The sequence below is a fragment of the Podarcis gaigeae genome (genome assembly GCF_964106915.1).
Source record: "Podarcis gaigeae genome assembly, chromosome: 16".
NCBI lineage: Eukaryota > Metazoa > Chordata > Lepidosauria > Squamata > Lacertidae > Podarcis > Podarcis gaigeae.
In genome coordinates, this window is record NC_139693.1 from 41,108,989 (window position 1) to 41,132,742 (window position 23,754).

The 23,754-nt window shown below is 47.3% G+C and overlaps 1 long non-coding RNA gene across 2 annotated transcripts; it reads left to right on the plus strand.

Annotated features, from left to right (window-relative positions):
- Nucleotides 1-4,627: 4,627 nt before the first annotated feature.
- On the plus strand, nt 4,628-19,921 carry LOC310834393. 2 transcript variants are annotated; one of them, XR_014559236.1, is made up of 5 exons: nt 4,628-5,213; nt 7,273-7,414; nt 8,096-8,258; nt 18,677-18,825; nt 19,553-19,921. It is a non-coding gene; the product is annotated as an uncharacterized lncRNA (long non-coding RNA). The 2 variants fall into 2 exon arrangements; XR_014559237.1 differs by lacking the exon at nt 4,628-5,213 and having other exon boundaries at nt 7,005-7,414; nt 19,553-19,907.
- The last annotated feature ends 3,833 nt before the right edge of the window (nt 19,922-23,754 follow it).

Consider the following 23,754-nt stretch of genomic DNA (forward strand, 5'->3'; position numbering starts at 1 on the left):
CACTGGGTTGGCGCGAGAAACAAGTTCAAATGTACAGGAGCGCGGGACAGCAGAGAATGAGGATTGGGAACCGGGTCCTAAAGCCCGCCGGAGGCAGGGGGAGGAGCTAAGCGACTCAGCGTCGGAGGAGTCCAGAAAGGGCAATGTCCCGGTGGGCAGGAGGACCCAGAGGAGGAGAGAACAGCGCAGAAGGTGGAGCAGGGCTAGGATCTTAAACTGGTGCGGAAGGGGAGGTGATTCAGACGGGACTTCGCCGATCTAAGGTCTAAGACGTAGGGCTGCACGCTCTGGCGTTGAAATGGAAACTAAACTTCAATAAAGACTTTTGTACATTACATCAACCTGGCGTTGGTCCTCTGTGAGCTGGGACCTAGAGGCAGCTCTGACACAGTGTTTATCATTTTGTCTACTATTTAAAATCAGACTTCAAAGTCAATTCAAAGTTTAAGCACCTACGAATACATATGGGCCTTGACCAATCCTGTAAATAAAGGGCAGGAAAATTTTTGTCTGCAAATGGTAAGGCTGGAATGACTTAGAATGTTAAAAATCCTATGAATTCTGACTCTCTGGCCATTTTTTCCGTATATAAGGGCGTGGCATTGTTCCGCGAATGGCCAGAGGGATATTAGCCCTTTCCTGTACATAAAGGAAGCAGTCATTTTGCTTGGGCTGAAATTGCTAGCTTTGGTTGGTGAATACTTCAATTGCTGAGTTTCTCTTTTTTGTTTTAAAATCTAACCCTATTTTTAAAATCTACTCCTTACCCTTCCCTTATTCAAATTCTAATTTAGCCAAAAGATGCAACATTTTCAATAGTATAAAAGGTTTGCTAAGACATGAACTCCGCACATGCACAGAGGCTAGATCAGCAAAAAAAAAAAAAGGATAGGAAAAGAAAAGAGAGAGAGGAAGGAGGGGGAACTGTAAGGGGGGGGGGGAGAGGAGGTTTATGTAAAACTTGGAACCATTGAGAGAAATCACCCTTAATGTGTCCCAAGTTTGAAATCTTAACATGCCAAATTCTTTTCACAGGTAAATATCAAAGCATTCCACCCCTCAATGGGATTTAAATCACAGACTTTGTTTGTGTGCATTTTAACAGGATATGTGAACCCCGATAACAAAGTGTTTGTCCCCTTTTCCTCCCACAGCAACTTTCTTTCTGTTCTGTGAAACAAGTCTGAATCCCTACTATATTAGTGACTTCCATCTCTTTGTGGCTTTCACACTTTTAGAGTTACAAATAATCTGTTTTCACTTATTTAATCCGTTTTTCCATGATGTCTATGAAGTTAATCGAAGCACAACCAAACATTGTTTGTGGAATGGTATTTGTTTACCTTTTGCCTGAGCATTTCTTATTAATTCTGTCATTTTGGCTAGTTCAAGGTACTTGCACAACTTTAAATTGCCATTAAGTCATTTCCCAGTATTTTGCTATTAACATTCTAGCTGAAGTTGTCACATCAAGAAACACTCTTTTATTTTCATTGTTACTTCAGATTTCTTAAAATTGTGTGTCTTAGCATTTATTTACTTTTGGTTCCTCATAGGTCATTGTGTGTGTGTGTGTGTGTGTGTGTGTGTGTGTGTGTGTGTGATTATTATTTTAACCTTGTATTTTCTTACGGTTCTCTTTCTCTACATATGGAGTAATTTTTTATTTAATAATATGAAAAAACAACAACAAAAACTAACTGAAGGAAAGCAAACAAACTTAGCAGATAATAACAGTAATTATATGAAAATGTGATAATAATATTAAAATGAGTAAAATGCTTAACGTGCTAAGATAACTCAAGGAGATTTGGGGGGGCTTTTGCCCCTTCCTTTTCTAACTCTGTCTTAAGTCCCAAAAAACCCCTGCCTCCTTACAGGATATCACTTCTACAGATGTGCAATGATGAAAAAGCAGCAACAACCCCTCAACTCAGTTCTTCACCATCACAAGACCTGCAAAAACAGACAGCAGAGTTTTCAAAATGCCCACAGCTATCTCTTTCAAAGGATATAGACTGACGGGGGAGTGGGGCTGACAAAGGGGGGTGGAGTTGAATTGCAAGGACATTTTCTCACTTTTGAACCTCAAGATACATGCGTAAAAATATCACAATTGTCTCAAGATATGCAACTGATACTTAGTTTGTTGTGTATTATGTGTTATTATGTAGGAATGTTGAAATGTGTCTGACAGTGTGTTATTTCCACAAATGGGGGGGGGGCTATTTTTGTGGCTATTTTTGTGTGTAATTGTTTTTATGTTTAATGTCTTATTCCTTACACCCCAGTGGAGGATCCTCATACATTTTATGCCTTTTAACAGATCAGGCTATTATGTAGTCCAATGTTTAGAATTAGATAAATTTATAACCACATTTAGTTGTTTCACCTGGCACTCTGCCAACTTTCCTACCCATTTTAAAATGTGCTAAAACTCACTTTACCAAGGAGAAGCTTCAGGAAGGTGTATATGCTTTGGTTTAGCAGGAATGATCCCTTATAGAGTTAAATTGACTTATTTGGACAAGTGCCCCTTAAGAATGGTTTTGCTTTAACAGATTGGTTTGAAAGTTGAGAACCATGGGGCAAGATAAATTCAAATTGGACTCAGTTTGAATTGGGCAAGTGTACCCAGGCTGCAATTAGCTTTTTGGTCCTTAAAGTGTAAGTGAGCAACTTCCCATGACTGCAAGACCAGAGCCTATAATAATAAAATCCCATAGAATGGCCAAGGCAAAGACATTTCTCTCAAGACGTGTCCGAAACCTGTGCCAGCTTTGGTGGGTGCCAGGCAACATGGTTAAGTGGATTCACCAGGGATTGCCACTAGTGTGACACCATGCCGGTGTGAGACCACAGAAGAGCTACCTTCGCACCTGAGAACACAAAGACGGTGGAGCTAAAAAAAAAACAAAAACAAAAAACAAAAAACTGCATTTTCTTCTCCAGTCAGTAGTGGACCTTCCTGCTAAATGTAAAGTATAGACCACTATTGAACAAAATACAACAGGTGTTCTTTTATGTGATATCCTATATCCAGCTATCTGCACTACTATATTTGCAAATGACCTTAAGAGGTATGGCTTGCAAGCCCCCTTCAGGTTTGCATAAACCCACACATCTGGTACGGTAGATACCAAGTTATTATTTATTGCACATCTATATAACACGCGTGTGCATTGTATTGGTCCGTGTTGCTCCCTCCTTTGCTGCCCTGCTCAACCCACCTCCTTTTCCATTAGATCCTATTCCCATTCACAGGGCACCCCTACCTTCATCGAGATTTAGGGTGCAGAGAAAAGATTTGCAAGTTCTTACAGAGCTTTAATGCAAATCTATCTCCGAATGGAGGACTGTTACGGAAGAGGGGGGGGGCATGTCTTCTTCACTACAATATATTTGCTCAATTTCTCTAGGATTCCATCACCCCTCCCCTGTCCCCCCTAATTCCTCAAGTAAGGTGTCAAGACCCTAATCCTGTCAAATCACTCTGCCAAACCTTTCCTCCGGGCAATGCCAGGTGACAGACTATGCATACACTCAGGAAGCGCTTATCTGCGCATATCTCCAGCTCTGCATATTCCCCCCTCCCTCCTCCTTATGTTAATCCGATGTAACCCAACCTCTCCTTAATGTATTCATGATGTAATCTGTGTAACCCAACCTTTCCTTAATGTATTCATGATGTAACTGGGATGTATTTTGCACTGTATTCTGGGACATGGAGGGAGTTTCAAAAGTTCATGTCACCCCTTTCTCGCTGTTCAATCTCGTCTTGAACCTGTTGCGCAATAAACCTTGGATCTCCGCATTTTGCTCCTGTCCGGCTGAGCTCATTTTTCTTCCGCAGGGACCCGCGGACACTTAGTCCGACAAGCTGGGTGGCAGTGTAGCCCCGCACCCAGATTAGTCCGACAAGCTGGGTGGCAGTGTAGCCCCGCACCCAGATTTTAGCCGTAACAGTGGCAACCTTTCTTCATAGGGGAGCCCCTCCACCCCCTCTCCTGAACCTTTCCCAACACTTCGGTCTCCTGCCGGAAACTCTGGGCAGCCCCTGCTGTGGACAATGCTGAGCTAAAGGACCAATGGAGTGACTCTGTCAAACGCAGCTTCCTGTGTTCCTGAGAGAAGATTCCATCCTGGCAGCTCCACTGCCCTAGAGATGCCCACTAAGGACAGACTGAATCCAGTGCTTCTCCCTAAATCCAGGAGGTGCGACAGAGAGGAGGAGCAATGCGAGAGAGATCGGGGAATGGTTGGGAATGTTCCTCTACAGCTCCCTCTTAATTTGCTCTGGAACAACTTTGCTTATGGAGGCAACTTCTGGCACCAGCTCTTATTTTTTAACCTTAAAAATGTCAGCAAATTTTCAAAAACTGTAAGTTGCCAGCCTCCCATCATCATGGTGCTTCAGCTTAAACCTCTCTCTCTCTCTCTCTCTCTCTCTCTCTCTCTCTCTCTCTCTCTCTCCCTCTCTCTCTTCAAGCTGTGTCATTTGGGCTATCTCTCATGGTAAATTATGTGGGAAGATGTGGGGTTCTCATTGTGCACAACGGGGGGGGGGAGTGGGGCAATATTTGGAGAAACCCTCCCTCCACATCTTCAGAATTGTCCCCCCCCCCACTTTTGCTACAAGGAGTCCTCAATCTCTTCCCAGTCCTGCCTTTTGTTAGCTCTTCTCACCTCAGAAATGTTTCAGTTAATCTCAGTTTCTTCCTATCTCCCTCTGATAAGCTCCTTCCATTCTGGAAAAGGTCTCACTCCGCATCCAAACTCCAGAGGAGCCCCACCCCAGAGCTGCAGCAAAGCCAAAGGGTGTGTGTGTGTCTTTATTTGGTTGTGTCTCAGGGGGAAGTCATGGTGTGGGCTGGAAGAGCTGGGCCATGTGCTGAGTCAGGGACGCTTGCCTGTCAAGAGCCTTGTCAGCATCACACTAACAGTAATGAATATGTGGCCTCCTAACCCATGGTGCCCCCTCACGCCACCCTTTGTGCTGCATGCGAAAAGTAGCTGCCATTTTGGCTGTCTGTTTTGTGGGCCGACATGACATTCTGAGGCCTGCTCCTGAGTGCACGGAGGGAGAGGTCAGGCGCTTTGCAGATGACGCCGGCTGCCTGGGGAGGATGGCCACTCTCCTGAAATAAGAAGTGCTGCTCTCAAAGTGGACAATGCCCAAAGGCAGGCCAAGGAAATGCATTACAAGTCAGGGCGTAAGTGGCAACTTGGACAAGGTGCCCTGAAGAGTGGGAATCCTCTCAAGTGGAGGATCTGATTGTCACAGCCGCAAACCCGGTTAGATTCTTCTTTGTCAGGCCTTCACAGGAAGGGGAGCCACAGAGAGCTTGTGCACAGGAGAGAGCTTTTTCCTGTTGTTACCGGAAAAATCCGAGGGCTCCCTTGGACAAAAACAAAGACACCAACCAGGATAACTTGGAGCAAAACAGCAGCCTGCAGGCTTGGCCTTTATTGAACTGTTGCAACAGGGTGCTCCCCTCACTTGCAGGAGAGAGGAAAGACACAGAAAAATGGTCAAAACAAAAAATTCCTTCCAGTAGCACCTTAAAGACCAACTAAGTTAGTTCTTGGTATGAGCTTTCGTGTGCATGCACACTTCTTCAGATATCTTTTTGTTTTGACTATGGCAGACCAACACGGCTACCTATCTGTAACAGAAAAATGGTGTGCAGGACCTTATAAAAACTTTTGAAATTCCCATCCTCTAGGTCAAGCCCACCCCCAGAAACATCATGCATACATTACAGAAAGGAGGGGTTGAGGGAGGAGTTGTGGTGGTAACCTGAGTGTCCTGTCACCTGGCTGGTTCCCTTCTCCCCCTCCCCATGAGTCATTTTCAGAAGGCAAAAGGTAGTCGCAGTTTCCTGCCCCCTGAGGGAAGATCTGATCATTGTCCTTTGTTCCAGTCCATGCTGAATCCACTGCCATATGGAAGTTCTTTGTGATCTTGGTTGTCTTCTGTCTAGGACCATCAGGGTTGGCATAGCCACTGGGCAGGGCTCCTGTGGATGTGCTGGGATGTTCAAGGGATTATGGCTGGCCTGTATCAAACCTTCCCCATTTTGTAGTCCTTCCTTCATGGAGTAAAATAAAAGTGGAACAGTGCAAATCCGATGTATGGTTGATTTTCTATGAATTTATACAGAAGCGTAGCGTATGTAGTGTGTGAGTGTGTGTGAAGTTTGTACAAACTGAATGATGGGGTGGGGGTGGGGTGCTCCTGCTACACTGTGGAGTTGCATGAGCGTGGGGGTGGGGGTGGGGAATCCTTGACCCAGGAGAAATGTGAAATTGCCCTGCCTCAAAGAAGGCATCATGCTGAGTAGAAATGAATGAGGAATTGGAGCAACGAAGAAAGCCTAAAGAAATAGATGGGATGGCTCAGCTGGTAGACATAAGGCTCTTAATCTTAGGATTGTGGGTTTGAACCCCACATTGAGCAAAGGTTTCCTGCATTCCATGGGGGTGGACTAGATGACCCTTGTGCTGCTTCCAAGTCTACAATTCTATGATTGTCTTAATGTTGTGCAAGCTTATTTCTGTTTTGTTCCTTCAAGGAAGGGTCTCCCTTCCCTTCCCTTCCCTTCCCTTCCCTTCCCTTCCCTTCCCTTCCCTTCCCTTCCCTTCCCTTCCCTTCCCTCCCCTCCCCTCCCCTCCCCTCCCCACTCCACCCCACCCAGGAATACTGTCTTCCTGGTGTGATCAGCTCCATCCTGACTCTGGGAACAGAGGAGCTTTCTGGCTGACCCCTTCCCTTCCTCTGTGAAGGCAGCTTGTTTTGCCTGCTCCACCCAAAGACCTTCCTGGAGCTGAGTGGGAGAAGGAGGCAGCTTGCCTTGAAGGGCACACGGGGGGCGTTCTGGAAGGAACCTCCCCAATTCAGAAACACCCCTCCATGGCTGAGGCCTTATCACTTTTATTCATGTAATAGAGATGAAGTCGCCCGGCCTCTCAGGAGCATCCATCTAGAGATTTATTAACCAATTTAAAATACTATTGTCTTTCACTTCAGTGTGAGATTGAGGTGTGTTGTCGGAGGAATATAAAGCTACAATCAGTGAGGCGCCGTGCAGCCAGACGCCACTACCTGGAACTCAATAGATATTCATGAACACTCCCGTATTTAGTGAAGGAAATAACTTAATGCCGACAGAGTCGATGGAATAATAGCCGTTTCCTGGCTGACTTGCAGCCCTCAGAAAATGAGATTGCACCTGCCTTCATTTTTCTTGTCTTTTTCTGGGTTTCTTGCAGCAGAATGCGCCACTGGAGGGAAATGTGCCACGCATTCCTAATGAGCTGCAGGGACAGGCGGCGGCAGCCTGCCCTTCTGCTCGTTTTGCAGGAGCCTCTGCTGGGCACGCCCCTCTCCCCTCCTCCTCCGCCACCAGGTAGGGTTCATTTCATGCTTGCTTAGATTATGAATACTCTCAAAGGCAATTTCCTCATCTTTCTTGCCCTCCACCTCTGCTCTGCCACCTCTGCCCGCCTTTCTAGTCCCATCATATTCCCTACACTCTTCCATGCAGGCAGCCACAGATAATCCCCTGCTCATTTCAGTGGGACCCGCCCAGGCATAACTGTGCACCGGGGGGCACCTTTGTATCAAATTGGTTTGCATCTAGGGATCATTTGCTTGTGGGTTGTGGGACCATGCCTGTCTTGTGGGGGACGGCTTAGACACAGCAAATTGGAGAGAGCTTCTTTCTTGTTCTCTGTATTACCTGCCATTTCCCAATTCTCAATGGCCTTAAGTTGCCCAGGGGAGTCTGACAGGCTGGCTGGAAAGGGTGTGCCGCTGGCAGAAGCCTCATGAGGAGCAGGAGGGGCCCGTTCAGCATTTTGCCGCTGTTCTTTTCTCCTTACTAACAAAAAAGATTATAGTAGGCAGTGATGCTGCCCAGCAGCTCCCTGGTAAAAGGGAAACAATCTAAGAAGGACCAGTTTATGCCCTCTGCAGACTACATGAAGCAGCTTTCCCAGGCAAGACCAGTTTGCTGCGCACTGGGGGAGATGTGTATCTGCATGTTCTGGGCAGAGTCTCTCCACGCAGGGGGAAAGAGCACACCAGGAGAAGTGCCGGCTCAGTCCTTCCACGTTTCTATGTGCAGGAAAGAGATTCCTCTGTAGCCCAGTTCAATGCCTAGAGCAGCAGCTCTCCAGGGATTCCTCAGGCAGAGGAGGGTCATCTTTCCCCTCACCCAGGTATTGAGCCAGGGGACTTTCTGCAAATCAATCAGGTGCGGTGAGCTATGGTCCTTCCCTGAAACTGATGATAACTTGATGAACCTGCCAGTCTTCTTTTCCTTCTTCTTCTTCTTCTTCTTTGGTCATCCCTCGTAGCCAAGTAAGATTGTCTTCCATGAACACGGTCTTAACAGTGAGTCCGTAGGTGACTGCGGAGGCCAATTCTGGATCCACACATCCTTCCACAGTGGGGACAGAGGTTTCTGGCTGGGAGTTGATCACGGTGAGGGTTTGCCAAATGTGCCTTCCTCTTGTGTGTTTCTGCTGCTGACATTGTAAACTGATCTTCAGATGAGAGGCAACATTGCTTGTGTGGAGCAACCCCACAGATATTCAAAAGTTGGCTCTGAGCACCAGCCTAGCCAAGTGTCCTGCCACTGACCCTGGGCTGCCAGGGGGTTTCTTCTTGCAAAGCCTCGTTTCCTCTTCTGATCTCTCATTCCAGCTGAGCCAGTTTGGGCCAAAACCTTCCAACCCCAGTTCTGTGGGAATGTTAAGGAAGGTAGGAGAGGATATATTGTTTAGGCTCAGGGTGGCCTGTCTAATGTTTGTTCCTAGAGAATGGTCTTCTGCTACTCCTGTTCACCCACATAGTTCAAATGTGCCTCTTTCTCCTGTGAGGAGAAATTAAAAGTAAAATCCTCACACAAATTCACCAATGTTTTTGTGTTCCCTGTAGCAAAAAACCCCTGTTTGTCTGCCCACCCTTTCGCCTTAGTGAGCCAGGCATACCCTTCTCCCCAAATTCACAAATGCAGGACAGGTTTTGTTTGGCAGGAAGTTTGAAAAATCCTGGTGGTGATTTCTGTCACTTTCCACAGCATTGGTGGGAAAACCTTAAAGACAGAGGCCATGCAGTGCTTTGCCCCTCCCACCAATGCCCCTCAGCCCTACTTGACCATCAGAAAACCTGCAACTGACCATCTGCCTTGAGGCAAGAAGCCTGCTAGTAAGTAATTGGTTCAGTATAAGCTAGACCTGAGCTCAAGAGCTCCTTTTGTTTTCCATATTCTGCTTTATCTCTTTGTCCTCTCCCTTGTCTTCTTTATTCCTAATAAACCTGACATAATTTGACAGGCGGGTCTCGTGTGCATCGTTGGCAACTCACAAGGTTAGTGGAGGACCCCCCACAAGCCTAAGATGCTTGGTTCATGCTACACAGAGGTATAGGATTGGGGTTGACAGGCTGCTGGAATCTCTGCAGGAGGGACTGCAGTAGAAAAAAGCAGGTTTCTTTCACCCCAGGGAGCAGCCAGGAAACTGGATTCCATATTGAAGTCCCTGTTTGCACATTTGCCTAAGAACTTCAGATTCTCTTTCCCTATGCCCCATCCAAGAGCTGTAGCTACAAAGAGGGCTGGAGGTAGCACCAAGTGTTGTTGTTGTTTAGTCGTGTCCAACTCTTTGTGACCCCATGGACCAGAGCACGCCAGGCACTCCTGTCTTCCACTGCCTCCCGCAGTTTGGTCAGACTCATGTTCGTAGCTTCGAGAACACTGTCCAACCAACTCGTCCTCTGTCGTCCCCTTCTCCTAGTGCCCTCCATCTTTCCCAACATCAGGGTCTTTTCCAGGGAGTCTTCTCTGCTCATGAGGTGGCCAAATTATTGGAGCCTCAGCTTCACGAGCTGTCCTTCCAGTGAGCACTCAGGGCTGATTTCCTTCAGAATGGAGAGGTTTGATTTTCTTGCAGTCCATGGGACTCTCAAGAGTCTCTTCCAGCACCAGAATTCAAAAGCATCAATTCTTCGAGGATCAGCCTTCTTGATGGTCCAGCTCTCACTTCCATACATCACTACTGGGAAAACCATAGCTTTCACTATACGGACCTTTGTTGGCAAGGTGATGTCTCTGCTTTTTAATATGTCTAGGTTTGCCATCGCCTTTCTCCCAAGGAGCAGGCGTCTTTTAATTTCGTGACTGCTGTCACCAGTGGCATAGCGTGGGTTGTCAGCACCCGGGGCAAGGCAAGTAATTTGCGCCCTAACCCATGGATTTGTGCCCCCTAACCCATGGATTTGCGCCCCCTAACCCTAACCCCCAGATGTTGCGCCCGGTGCGCCCGGCCCCCCCTGCACCCCCACACTACGCCACTGGCTGTCACCATCTGCAGTGATCATGGAGCCCAAGAAAGTAAAATCTCTCACTGCCTCCATTTCTTCCCCTTCTGTTTGCCAGGAGGTGATGGGCCCAGTGGCCATGATCTTCGTTTTTTTGATGTTGAGCTTCAGACCATATTTTGCGCTCTCCTCTTTCACCCTCATTAAAAGGTTATTTAATTCCTCCTCACTTTCTGCCATCAAGGTTGTGTCATCTGCATATCTGAGGTTGTTGATATTTCTTCCAGCAATCTTAATTCCAGTTTGGGATTCATCCAGCCCAGCCTTTCGCATGATGAATTCTGCATATAAGTTAAATAAGCAGGGAGACAATATACAGCCTTGTCATACTCCTTTCCCAATTTTGAGCCAATCAGTTGTTCCATATCCAGTTCTAACTGTACCTTCTTGTCCCACATAGAGATTTCTCAGGAGACAGATGAGGTGATCAGGCACTCCCATTTCTTTAAGAACTTGCCATAGTTTGCTGTGGTCGACACAGTCAAAGGCTTTCGCATTGTCAATGAAGCAGAAGCAGATGACTTTCTGGAACTCTCTAGCTTTCTCCATAATCCAGCGCATGTTTGCAATTTGGTCTCTGGTTCCTCTGCCTCTTCTAAATCCAGCTTGCACTTCTGGGAGTTCTCGGTCCACATACTGCTTAAGCCTTCCTTGTAGAATTTTAAGCATAACCTTGCTAGCGTGTGAAATGAGTGCAATTGTGCGGTAGTTGGAGCATTCTTTGGCACTGCCCTTCTTTGGGATTGGGATGTAGACTGATCTTTTCCAATCCTCTGGCCACTGCTGAGTTTTCCAAATTTGCTGACATACTGAGTGTAGCAGCTTAACAGCATCATTGTTCAAAATTTTAATTAGTTCAGCTGGAATATCATCACTTCCACTGGCCTTGTTATTTGCAGTGCTTTCTAAGGCCCATTTGACTTCACTCTCCAGGATGTCTGGCTCAAGGTTGGCAACCACACTACCTGGGGTGTACGAGACATCCATATCTTTCTGGTATAATTCCTCTGTGTATTCTTGCCACCTCTTCTTGATGTCTTCTGCTTCTGTTAGGTCCTTTCCACTTTTGTCTTTTATTATGGTAATCTTTGTACGAAATGTTCCTTTCATATCTCCAATTTTCTTGAACAGATCTCTGGTTTTTCCCATTCTGTTGTTTTCCTCTATTTCTTTGCATTGCTCGTTTAAGAAGGCCTTCTGGTCTCTCCTTGCTATTTTTTGGAACTCTGCATTCAATTTCCTGTATCTTTCACTAGCTCCCTCGCATTTTGCTTGCCTTCTCTCCCCTGCTATTTGTAAGGCTTCGTTGGACAGCCACTTTGCTTTCTTGCATTTCCTTTTCATTGGGATGGTTTTCGTTGCTGCCTCCTGTATAATTTACGAGCCTCCACCCATAGTTCTTCAGGCACTCTGTCCAGCAAATCTAAATCACCAACACAGGAGCCAGATATATGGAGAAATGTGACTCAAAGAAGTAGGAGGCCCAGGGTTCGCTCTGATTGTTTAGAAATACACAATCACTTTGAGGTCCTCTACCCTAGCATGGAAGACGAAGAGCAGACTCCATTTGAGGATCTCTCCCTCATTACAGTCGATCAGGTATATGAAGACGAGCAGCAAAGTCAGTCCTCAGGGAATGTGCAGGCGACGTTGGAACGGACAGCTCACGGAAGAACCCCGACCAAACCTAAGAGGAGGCGTGTAGTGGTGATAGGGGATTCCCTACTGAGGGGAACAGAAGCAGTGATCTGTGGGCCTGACAATATGTCTCGGGAAGTGTGCTGTCTCCCTGGGGCTAAGATCCAAGATGTAACTGAACGACTGCAAGGAATCATAAAACCCACTGACAAATACCCCTTCCTCTTGGTTCATGTGGGAACCAATGACACTGCAAGCAATAGCCTCCAGAAGATCAAAAGAGACTACGAGGCTCTGGGCAGGAAATTGAAGCAATTAAATGCACAAATTGTCATCTCATCTGTCCTCCCAGTTGAACGACGTGGCCCAGGGAGAGAGGGAAAAATAGTGGAAGTGAACAGCTGGCTTCGCAAATGGTGTAAACAGGAACGGTTTGGATTTTTAGATCACGGACTGCAGTTTCTTGAAGATGGACTTCTGGCAAGCGATGGGCTGCACCTCACAATGGTTGGGAGGAATGTTTTTGCCAAAAATCTCAGAAACCTCATCAGGAGGGCTTTAAACTGACTAATGTGGGGGAGGGAGACAGTGCTCCTGAAGGTAGGAGTCTATCAATTGATGAAGATGATCATCCAAATGTCATAGACCAAATGGAGCAAACAGCACGCAGACCAAGTGGTGGGAGGAAAAAATCCTTAAATAAGAGACACGGGCAAATGATTAATGGACTTCAGTGTCTGTATATATATGTCAGGGATGTGTATACCTGTGAAGAGATCCAAGATTTAGAACCTCAAAGCCAAAGTGAAAGCATTTGGGTCAAAATTAAGGGGGAGAAGAATAACAGTGACCTCATTGTGGGAGTTTACTATAGATCCCCAAGCCAAACGGAAGACATAGATGATGCCTTCCTGGAACAGATGGCCAAGCATGCAAAAGGAAGGGAGATAGTAGTAATGGGGGACTTCAATTACCCGGATATTTGTTGGATGTCAAACTCAGCCAAGAGCATAAGGTCAAACAGATTCCTCACTGGCCTTGCAGACAACTTAATTGTCCAGAAAGTGGGAGAAGCAACAAGAGGAACAGCCATTTTAGATCTGGTCCTAACCAATGTTGATGACCTGGTTAGTGGGGTAGAAGTGGAAGGATCATTAGGCCCGAGTGATCATGCTCTTCTGAAGTTTACTATACAGCGGAAAGGAGCAGCCAAGCATACTAGGACTCAATTTCTTGACTTTAAGAAAGCCGACTTCATACAACTTAGGGAAGTGCTGGGTGAGATCCCATGGACAGTAATACTAAAAGGAAAGGGAGTTCATGATGGCTGGGAGTTTGTTAAGAGGGAGATAGTAAAAGCACAACTTCAGGCAATACCAATGAGACGGAAACATGGAAGGTGCCTAAAGAAGCCAGGGTGGCTATCTAAAGAACTTTTAACTGAGTTGAGATTAAAAAAGGATGTGTACAAAAAATGGAAAAGGGGGGAAACCACCAAAGAGGAATTCAAACAAATAGCCAGCACATGTAGACACAAAGTCAGAAAAGCTAAAGCACAGAATGAACTCAGGCTTGCTAGAGAGGTTAAAAGCAACAAAAAAGGCTTTTATGGTTATGTTCGTAGCAAAAGGAAGAACAAAGAAACAGTGGGGTCACTCAGAGGAGAAGATGGTGAAATGCAAACGGGACACAGAAAGGGCTGAACTCCTCAATGCCTTCTTTGCCTCAGTCTTCTCCGATAAAGAAAACAATGCCCGACCTGAAGAATTTGGAGCAAGTGATTCAGCAGAGGAAACGCAGCCCGGAATAATTAAGGAGATAGTACAAGAATACTTGGCTAGTTTAGATGTATTCAAGTCTCCAGGGCCAGATGAACTGCATCCAAGAGTATTCAAAGAACTGGCAGATGTGATCTCAGAACCACTGGCAGTCATCTTTGAGAATTCCTGGAGAAGGGGAAAAGAGAGACCCAAATAATTACCGCCCAGTCAGTCTGACATCAATACCAGGGAAGATTCTGGAGCAGATCATTAAGCAAACAGTCTGTGAGCACCTAGAAAGGAATGCTGTGATCACCAATAGTCAGCATGGATTCCTGAAAAATAACTCATGTCAGACTAACCTGATCTCGTTTTTTTGACAGAATTACAAGCCTGGTAGATGAAGGGAACGCAGTGGATGTAGCCTACCTTGATTTCAGCAAGGCATTTGACAAGGTGCCCCATGATATTCTTGTAAAGAAGCTGGTAAAATGTGGTCTTGACTATGCTACCACTCAGTGGATTTGTAACTGGCTGACTGACCGAACCCAAAGGGTGCTCATCAATGGTTCCTCTTCATCCTGGAGAAGAATGACTAGTGGGGTGCCACAGGGTTCTGTCTTGGGCCCGGTCTTATTCAACATCTTTATCAATGACTTGGATGATGGACTGAAGGGCATCCTGATCAAATTTGCAGATGACACCAAACTGGGAGGGGTGATTAACACCCCAGAGGACAGGATCACACTTCAAAACGACCTTGACAGATTAATAATAATAATATTTTTTTTATTTATACCCCGCCCTCCCCAGCCAAGGCCGGGCTCAGAGCGGCTTACAAGCAATAATAAAAACAAGATGAATGATTACAACTTAAAAACAAAAATAAAATACAACATTAAAATAATGGAACATTAAAATATTAAAATGTAGCCTCATCACAGGAGGAGAAGGAAAAGAAAGAAAGAAAAAGAGAGAGAGAGAGAGACAGAGAGGGAGGGAATCAAATTGGCTCCAAGCCAAAGGCCAGGCGGAACAACTCTGTCTTACAGGCCCTGCGGAAAGAAATCAGATTCCGCAGGGCCCTGGTCTCATGAGGCAGAGCGTTCCACCAGGCCGGAGCCAGAGTTGAAAAGGCCCTGGCTCTGGTTGAAGCCAATCTAACTTCCTTAGGGCCTGGGACCACTAGGGTGTTTTTATTTATGGACCTTGAGGCTCTCCGTGGGGCATACCAGGAGAGGCGGTCCCGTAGGTACGAGGGCCCTAGGCCGTGGAGGGCTTTAAAGGTCAAAAGCAGCACCTTGAACCTGACCCTGTACTCCACCGGGAGCCAGTGCAGCTTGAAAAGCACTGGGTGAATATGCTCCCATGGCAGAGACCCCGTGAGGAGCCTCGCTGCAGCATTCTGTACCCGCTGGAGTTTCTGGGACAGCTTCAAGGGCAGCCCCACGTAGAGCGAATTACAGTAGTCAAGCCTGGAGATGACCGTCGCATGGATCACTGTGGCCAGGTCGGGGCGGGAAAGGTAAGGGACCAACTGCTTGATGCGGCGAAGGTGGAAAAATGTCGCCTTGGCTGTTGCTGTAACTTGCGCCGCCATGGAAAGGGAGGCGTCAAGGATTATACAGAAACTCTTAACGGAAGGCAATGGCACTAATCCCCATGCCATCCCGACCTAGCCATAGGACCTCTGTCTTTGAAGGATTTAGTTTCAATCGGCTCCCATGAAACCATCCAGCCACAGCTTCCAAGCATCTGGTCAGTGTGTTCGGGGGCGAGTCAGTGTGGCCATCCATCAGCAGATAGAGCTGAGTGTCATCAGCATATTGGTGACAGCCCAGCCCAAAGCTCCGGATAATCTGGGCAAGGGGGCGCATAAAGATGTTAAAAAGCATCAAGGAGAGAATTGCGCCCTGCGGCACTCCACACACCAAGGAGTGACGCAACGACATTTCCCTCCCTAGTGCTACCCTCTGTCGCTGACCAGAGATAAAAGAGCACAACCAGTTACGGGCTATGCCCTGTATCCCCACGTCTGCAAGGCAGTGGTCCAGAAGATCATGATCGACCATGTCAAAGGCTGCTGACAAATCTAAAAGGATCAGCAGTCCTGACCCACCTCGATCCAGTTGTCTACGGAGATCATCTGTTAGGGCAACCAGAGCCGTCTCCGTCCCAAAACCAGGACGGAAACCGGACTGAAATGGATCTAATGCCGATGTTTCCTCCAGAAACCTACCAAGCTGTTCGGCAACCGCTCTCTCAATTACCTTACCCAGGTATGGAAGATTTGAAACTGGGCGGTAATTGGATAGGTCTAAGGGATCTAATGAAGTTTTTTTTAAGAGTGGACACACCACTGCTTCCTTTAATTCCCCTGGGAATGTCCCTGTGTCAAGGGACAAATTGATAATTTCAACCAGGGGGGTCCGCACAACATCTGGACACTCCCTAATCAGCCAAGATGGAACGTGTCCAGAGGAGGGCAGCCAAAATGGTCAAAGGCCTGGAAACGATGCCTTATGAGGAACGGCTAAGGCAGCTGGGCATGTTTAGCCTTGAGAAGAGGAGGTTAAGGGGTGATATGATAGCCATGTTCAAATATATAAAAGGATGTCACATAGAGGAGGGAGAAAGGTTGTTTTCTGCTGCTCCAGAGAAGCGGACACGGAGCAATGGTTCCAAAGTACAAGAAAGAAGATTCCACCTAAACATTAGGAAGAACTTCCTGACAGTAAGAGCTGTTCGACAATGGAATTTGCTGCCAAGGAGTGTGGTGGAGTCTCCTTCTTTGGAGGTCTTTAAGCAGAGGCTTGACAACCATATGTCAGGAGTGCTCTGATGGTGTTTCCTGCTTGGCAGGGGGTTGGACTTGATGGCCCTTGTGGTCTCTTCCAACTCTATGATTCTATGATTCTATGAAATCCTTAAACCTGTTCCTCACTTCCACTGTGTATTCATAAGGGATTTGACTTAGATTGTATCTTACCGGCCCAGTGGTTTTTCCTACTTTCTTCAGTTTAAGCTTGAATTTTGCTATAAGAAGCTGATGATCTGAGCCACAGTCTGCTCCAGGTCTTGTTTTTGCTGACTGTATAGAGCTTCTCCATCTTTGGCTGCAGAGAATATAATCAATCTGATTTCGATGCTGCCCATCTGGTGATGTCCATGTGTAGAGTCGTCTCTTGTGTTGTTGGAAAAGAGTGTTTGTGATGACCAGCTTGTTCTCTTGGCAGAACTCTCTTAGCCTTTGCCCTGCTTCATTTTGAACTCCAAGGCCAAACTTGCCAGTTGTTCCTTTTATCTCTTGACTTTCTATTTTAGCATTCCAATCTCCTATAATGAGAAGAACATCCTTCTTTGGTGTCATTTCTATAAGGTGTTGTAAGTCTTCATAGAAGTGGTCAATTTCAGTTTCTTCAGCACCTGTGGTTGGTGCATAAACCTGGATTAAAGGTAAAGGTAAAGGTACCCCTGCCCGTACGCGCCAGTCTTGCCAGACTCTGGGGTTGTGCGCCCATCTCACTCAAGAGGCCAGGGGCCAGCTCTGTCCGAAGACACTTCCGGGTCACGTGGCCAGTGTGACATCGCTGCTCTGGCGAGCCAGAGCTGCACACGGAAACGCCGTTTACCTTCCCGCTAGAAAGCGTTCCCTATTTATCTACTTGCACCCGAGGGTGCTTTCGAACTGCTAGGTTGGCAGGCGCTGGGACCGAGCAACGGGAGCGCACCCTGCCACGGGGATTCGAACCGCCGACCTTTCGATCGGCAAGCCCTAGGCGCTGAGGCTTTTACCCACAGCGCCACCCGCGTGTTAAAAGGTCTGCTTTGATTCGTATGGAGATCATTCTATCATTTTTGAGATTGCATCCCAGTACAGCTTTCGCCACTCTTTTGTTGACTATGAGGGTCACTCCATTTCTTTTATGGGATTCTTGCCCACAGTAGTAGATATGATGGTCATCAGAACTTAATTCGCCCATTCCCGTCCATTTTACTTCACTGATGCCCAGGATGTCAATATTTATTCTTGCCATCTCATTTTTGACCAAATCCAACTTGCCAATGTTCATGGTTCTTACATTCCAGGTTCCTATGCAATATTTTTCTTTACAGCATTGGACTTTCCTTTCACTTCCAGGCATATCCGCAACTGAGCGTCCTTTCGGCTTTGGCCCAGCCGCTTCATCAGCTCTGAATCTACTTGTACTTGTCCTCCGCTCTTCCTCAGTAGCATGTTGGACGCCTTCCGACCTGAGGGGCTCATCTTCCAGTGTCATAACTTTTATATGTCTGTTGTCTTTGTCCATGGAGTTTTCTTGGCAGGGATACTGGAGTGGCTTGCCGGTTCCTGCTCCAGGTGGATCACATTTGGTCAAAACTCTCCACTATGACCTGTCCATCTTGGGTGGCCCTGTACGGCATAGCTCATAGCTTCTCTGAGTTATTCAAGCCCCTTCGCCACGGCAAGGCAGTGATCCATGAAGGGGAGCACCAAGTACTGAATAGTTTGGGACATGACTGGCCCACCTTGCAAGGTGGTTGCGCAAGGCCGTTACTGCAAGCAGGCTCTCCTTGCTCTTCCCCTTTCTTCACATGCCCTTTCTCTTAATAATCACATTTTTGTAGACAATTTTCCACCGTGTACACATTTTTGCAAGTAATTTCCCTTTGTATAATACTTTATTTCTATTTTATTTTCACTCTGTCTGCATTTTATGCACACTTCCTCCTAATATATGCAGTTTGGGTACAAAATCTGGCAACTGTGATTTTCAAAAGATAATTTGCATTTTGATGTGCACGTTGTTTCAAGAAGTGTGAATGAAGGTAGGTTCAAATAAAAATGTGAACCAAACTGAATTTCCCTCTTTTCCTACTTTTCAGTTCACAGAAAGTGCCTGCTTGCAACCCATCCAAGATAACGGTAATGGCAAAATGATTTTCAAGGGATGGAATTCAGGAGCAGGGCTCACTGTTGCCTGAAAATGGGGCACGACTTCCTCTGCAGAAGAAAAATTGCAAGGAAGAAGGAACCTGGAGGTTGGTTGTGTGAATTCAGTTTCCGTGGCTAACAGGGTTGAGAAACTTGAAACGGTGATAAGGAGAGAGATGAGCTGCATTGCTATGGTAACTTAATCAGTTAAAATCCTCCTGCTCAATTCACTCCTGTTAGCATTAAGGGAGGGAGGGGGGACAGAGAGGAGCGATGAATTCACCTGAGCTCAATTGGCTGATTAAATTAATAGGTATGGATGACTAGGGTTCTATTTCAAAAGAGCTATTTTTAAAAAAATGTGCATAATTTTAATTACACATTGACACACGCTCTATTCCTAATGAAGAAGAACTTGACTATAAGGGCAGGTGCTCTTAATTAATGCTTCGATGGAAACCAGCACAAGGAACCTGGGGGGAGAAGGAGGACTCTGTGCTCTTCTTCCCTCCGCCCCAAACCCCTGGCAGCACTCAGCTCGCCTTCCATTCTTTTCTATTTGTTCTCTCCTTCCCTTCATTAGTCTAATAATGAATAGTTCCAGAATTTTAAAAAGGAAATACGCAGAATCCTTGGGAACTATTGCAGCAATAACACCTTCCAACTCAGCCTTTCTCAACCTGGAGCCCTCTGGCAGTTCTGGACTGCAACGCTCATCAGCCCCAGACACCATGCAGACAGCTCTAAGCAGGCAGAGGGCACCAAGTTGGGGAAGTCTGTTTGAACTCATCCCTATTTTCTGACATGCTGACATCCTTCCTTCCTTGCTTCTAGCAGGACTTGACATGTACCTGATCGGCTGATCTCCTGTGATGTCATGGAACCTTTACAATTCAGCGGGGAAGCCATCACACAAGGGCAATGGTGCCTCTGTCTTTCTCATCATTGGAGGACATTCTGCAAACAATGACAAGCAGGGTAGACCGGTACCCCAAAGTGCTTGGCTGTGGGTCAGATGCACCTGGTGGGGCTGGTGGTGTCTCACTGAGAAACATGGCAATGTGCAGCTGGCGCTTTTGTCTTTTCCGCTGGTCAGGACGCACTTGGTGTCTCCTCTGCTGGTCAGGGCATGCTTGGGCAGCCTCCTGGTCCACGGATGCAGCTTCTACATGGTCGCCAATGTTCTTCAGATTGACACATCATTTGAAGGCTGCTTGAAGTGTGCATACAGCCTGAGAGTCTTCTTGCGCAAGGTGCTGCCATCAATGGGGATACGCTGAAGAGTCATGTCCTCTAGCCACAGGTTCAGGGCCTCATGTGCCTTCCCCATGGCCTCGTCTCGCACGTACCTGGGGACCTTGGCAGTTGTAGGTGTACTCGCTGCCACTGATGCCCAGATTTATTTCTCCCATATCTTAGTGGCACCTATGCTGGATTCATTCCTGCCAAACCTGTGTGCCACAGCACAAATGCTCATGCCATCCTGTAAACAGTCCAGTACTTCCAACTTCTCCTCCAGTCTGGGCACCACTCGCTGCCTTTTGGGTTTGTCATCACCTGAGGAAGACGACGATGCGTGTGTTCAGGTGTCATCTCAAAACAACAACAACAACAAAACACCTCTTAAAAAACCCCTCTCCAAACAACTAAAAAAAAAAATCTCAAAAAACTCCTCCAGAAACTCCTCCAAACTCCGCCAATAATCTGCCAAATTCCACCACAATTGCTTCCTCCCTCCCTCAAACTCCAACTCTCCACAGGCTTCAAAGGTTGGTGCAAGGGCTCCCGGGATCAGGGCCATCTTTAGCAGATGTGGCGCCAGGGTGCAAATATCCGCCCAGCACCCCCCCAAATTACCACAGATAGTGTTGGGGTGGCCATAGCTGCGCACTGCCAGCCATCCAGGGGGGAAACAACTCTCCCCCATGCAGCTGCGGGACAGCGATCCTTGCAGAGGCTTGGGAGTGAAGTTGCGCCCCTCCCAAGCCTCCACGGGAGGAGAGCGCAGCTTCCCTCCCAAACCTCCTCGGGAGGAGAGTGATCCCCGCAGAAGCTTGGGAGGGAAGCTGCACGCCCACCAGCCTTATGGTTGGTGGGTGTGCAGCTGGCGGGCGTGCAAGGAAAGGGGAGGCCGCCGGCAAAGCCACGCAGCTCCCCCACTCATTGGGGCACTCCTGAGAGGCCGGCGCCCTGGCGCAACACACCCCTAAGCTCTATGGGAAAGACGGCTCTGACCGGGATTCCACTTAAAAGCTGTTTTCGCATGATTTTTCGGCTTCTTTTAGGTGTTTCTGTCCCTTCCGCACTACTTCCAGGCTTGACACCATACAAGTGCACCTTGAACACGTGTAAAAGCCTGTATTTTAAACTGCCTCTCCATCCAGTGTCACTGGGATAAAAGAGTGGCCTGATTCTCACACGTGTGGCTGCCACTGTCCCATCTCTGGGCTGCAGAGCAGGGGGAGGTCTAAATCCTGTCATAATGGGAATATGGAGAGACAGGAGAGGGCTGGGAGCAGATGCCTGCCGGAGTCAAAGCCTCCGGAAGCTGGAGGTGTGACTGTGTTTGCTGCTCCCTGTTGGTGTCGTGAGCCAGTTGCTGCTCAAGCGCCCCAGAAATGATGGCAAATGTGTTTTAAAATTTTGTGACAGTCCATGCACAAATCACCAATTAAAGGCTCCCAAACCGCACATTAACATGATAAGTTATAACAGCTCCAAAAGAGACATTCTTGTTTATCACGGCAGCGACCCATGGATTAAGCGCTCCCTCAGTACACATTGACAGCCCGGCGCCAGCGGCACCAAAGCTGTTGCGCTCTGCGTTGTGCCAATGATCTGTGGAGAATGGGAGGAGGGCGCCTCCTCATACCCCCTCACAGGTTTTAAACAAAGGGGAGAGACCGGGCTTCCTGACCAGCTGCAGATCAGTGACTGAGCATTTGCAGTTCCAAGGGGGAGGAAGAGAAGCGTCTTGGAGCAAACGTGAAAGGGAATGAGTACAGAGCACCAACAGGCAATGAGGGGGGTAATCTCAGGTTCTGGTAGAGCCCAGGCTGGATTACCGTGGTGTGTAATTCATGGAACTGTCCTTGAAGACAGCTCAGAAACCTCAACTAGCACAGAATTCAGCTGACAGAATTCTGGTTAAATTCAGTGTTGGTCAGAGTTGTCCTATTAATAAAATTGATGGAGATGGCCACATATCACCTCATATCTCCTCTTTCCCAGACTAAACATACCCAGCTCCTTCAAGCGCTCCTTGTAAGGCTTAGTTTCCAGCCCCTTGACTATCTTGGTCGCCCTCCTCTGCACACCTTCCAGCTTGTCAACATCCTTCTTAAATTATGGTGCCCAGAATTGGACACAGTATTCCAGGTGTTGTCTGGCCAAGGCAGAATAGAGTGGGACTATTGCTTCCCTCTGAATCCCATTGATGCACTCAGCAGTTGGCAGTTCTGCCAGCCGAGCAGAGCGTGGGTCTCCACCAGAGAAAGTGGCACCCCTAGAAAGCCAGCTTGTTTTCAATCCAGCTTTTATGGCCACAAATGTGCATCTGCAAAGGATAAAAGGTAAAAAGGTAAAGGACCTCTGACAGTTAAGTCCAGTCGCAGATGACTCTGAGGTTGTGGCGATCATCTCGCCTTACAGGCCGAGGGAGCCGGTGTTTGTCTGCAGACAGTTTTTCTGGGTCATGTGGCCAGCATGACTGAGCTGCTTCTGGCGAACCAGAGCAGCTCACGGAAACACCATTCACCTTCACGCTGGAGTGGCACCTATTTATCTATTTGCATTTTTGGTGTGCTTTTGAACTGCTAGGTTGACAGGAGCTGGGACCGAGCAACGGGAGCTCACCCCGTCACGGGGATTCGAACCACCGACCTTCTGATCAGCAAGTCCAAGAGGCTCAGTGGTTTAGACCACAGCACCTCCCGCATCCCTTTCTGCAAAGGATACATTTCTCTAATTCACTGGTGGTGGCTATTACTCGCTCCCGTGGCAAAGGGTTCCAGAAGCCACTGATGTGTAGTAGCAGCAGCAAGTACTTGGAGGTAATGATGGACTGGATGTGGACCAATAAACTGAGTCTGGATCCTGGTAAATCCAAAGCAGCACGTTGACTTGGGGAAAGAATTCAATTCCGTTCACATACAAAGGTCAACCTCCCTAATTTTCATTTTCCAAAACACAGAACTATTCTTCATGATTCAAAAGTTGCACTTCTCCGAATTTTGCAAAACAATTTTCCAGGCAAGTAATGTACCCCAAAATAAAAACAGTAGGGTAAAATGTGCATAACATGCATAAAACATAAATTGCATTGTATTATGGAAAACTGATTTGCAAAAATATGCATATTGGGCAAAATTGCACACAGGAAATGTTTATATTAGGAGAAATTCACACTAAAATGCTGGTGAATTTTCATGAGGCATTTTTAAAATGGTACAAGTGTGGAAAGATAGAAAACTGAGCTTAAGACAGTAAAATGGAGAAACAGAACAACCAAAGAAGAGAAGAACTAGACAGAGTCATCCCCCTCCAGCTGTTGGCTAGCTGGCATGTTCTGAATGGGGTTGTCCTCCCCATGAAAGCCCAGGGGCAGAGTCTGAGGGTGCTCCTTGAGCCACGCGAGTCCCTGGAGGGCTTTGCTCACCTTGTTTTGCTGGGACAGAAAGAGCCTGTCTGCAGTGAGTCCTGCTCCCGTAAACTCTCATTGGATGACCCTCCTGTGCTCTGCGCAGAGATGCCCTGACAGACAACCTGGAAGTGGCAGTTAGTAGGGGCTGCTCTGGCACAAATGCCGGCTGGGGGCCCCCTCAGGGAACGCGGAGCACCAACCCTGAAGACTTCTCATTGGCTGCCTGTTTCCAGACTGAATCCAAGGTGCTGACTTAAACAACCCTAAATGGCTTTGGGGCTCACTTGCCTGAAGGAACCCAGCAGCCTGAGTCCTCAGCCCTGGGTGAGGTGTTCATTCTTGTTGCCCCCCCTCCAGGGGGAAGTTCACTGGGTGGGGACGGGAGTAAGGCCTT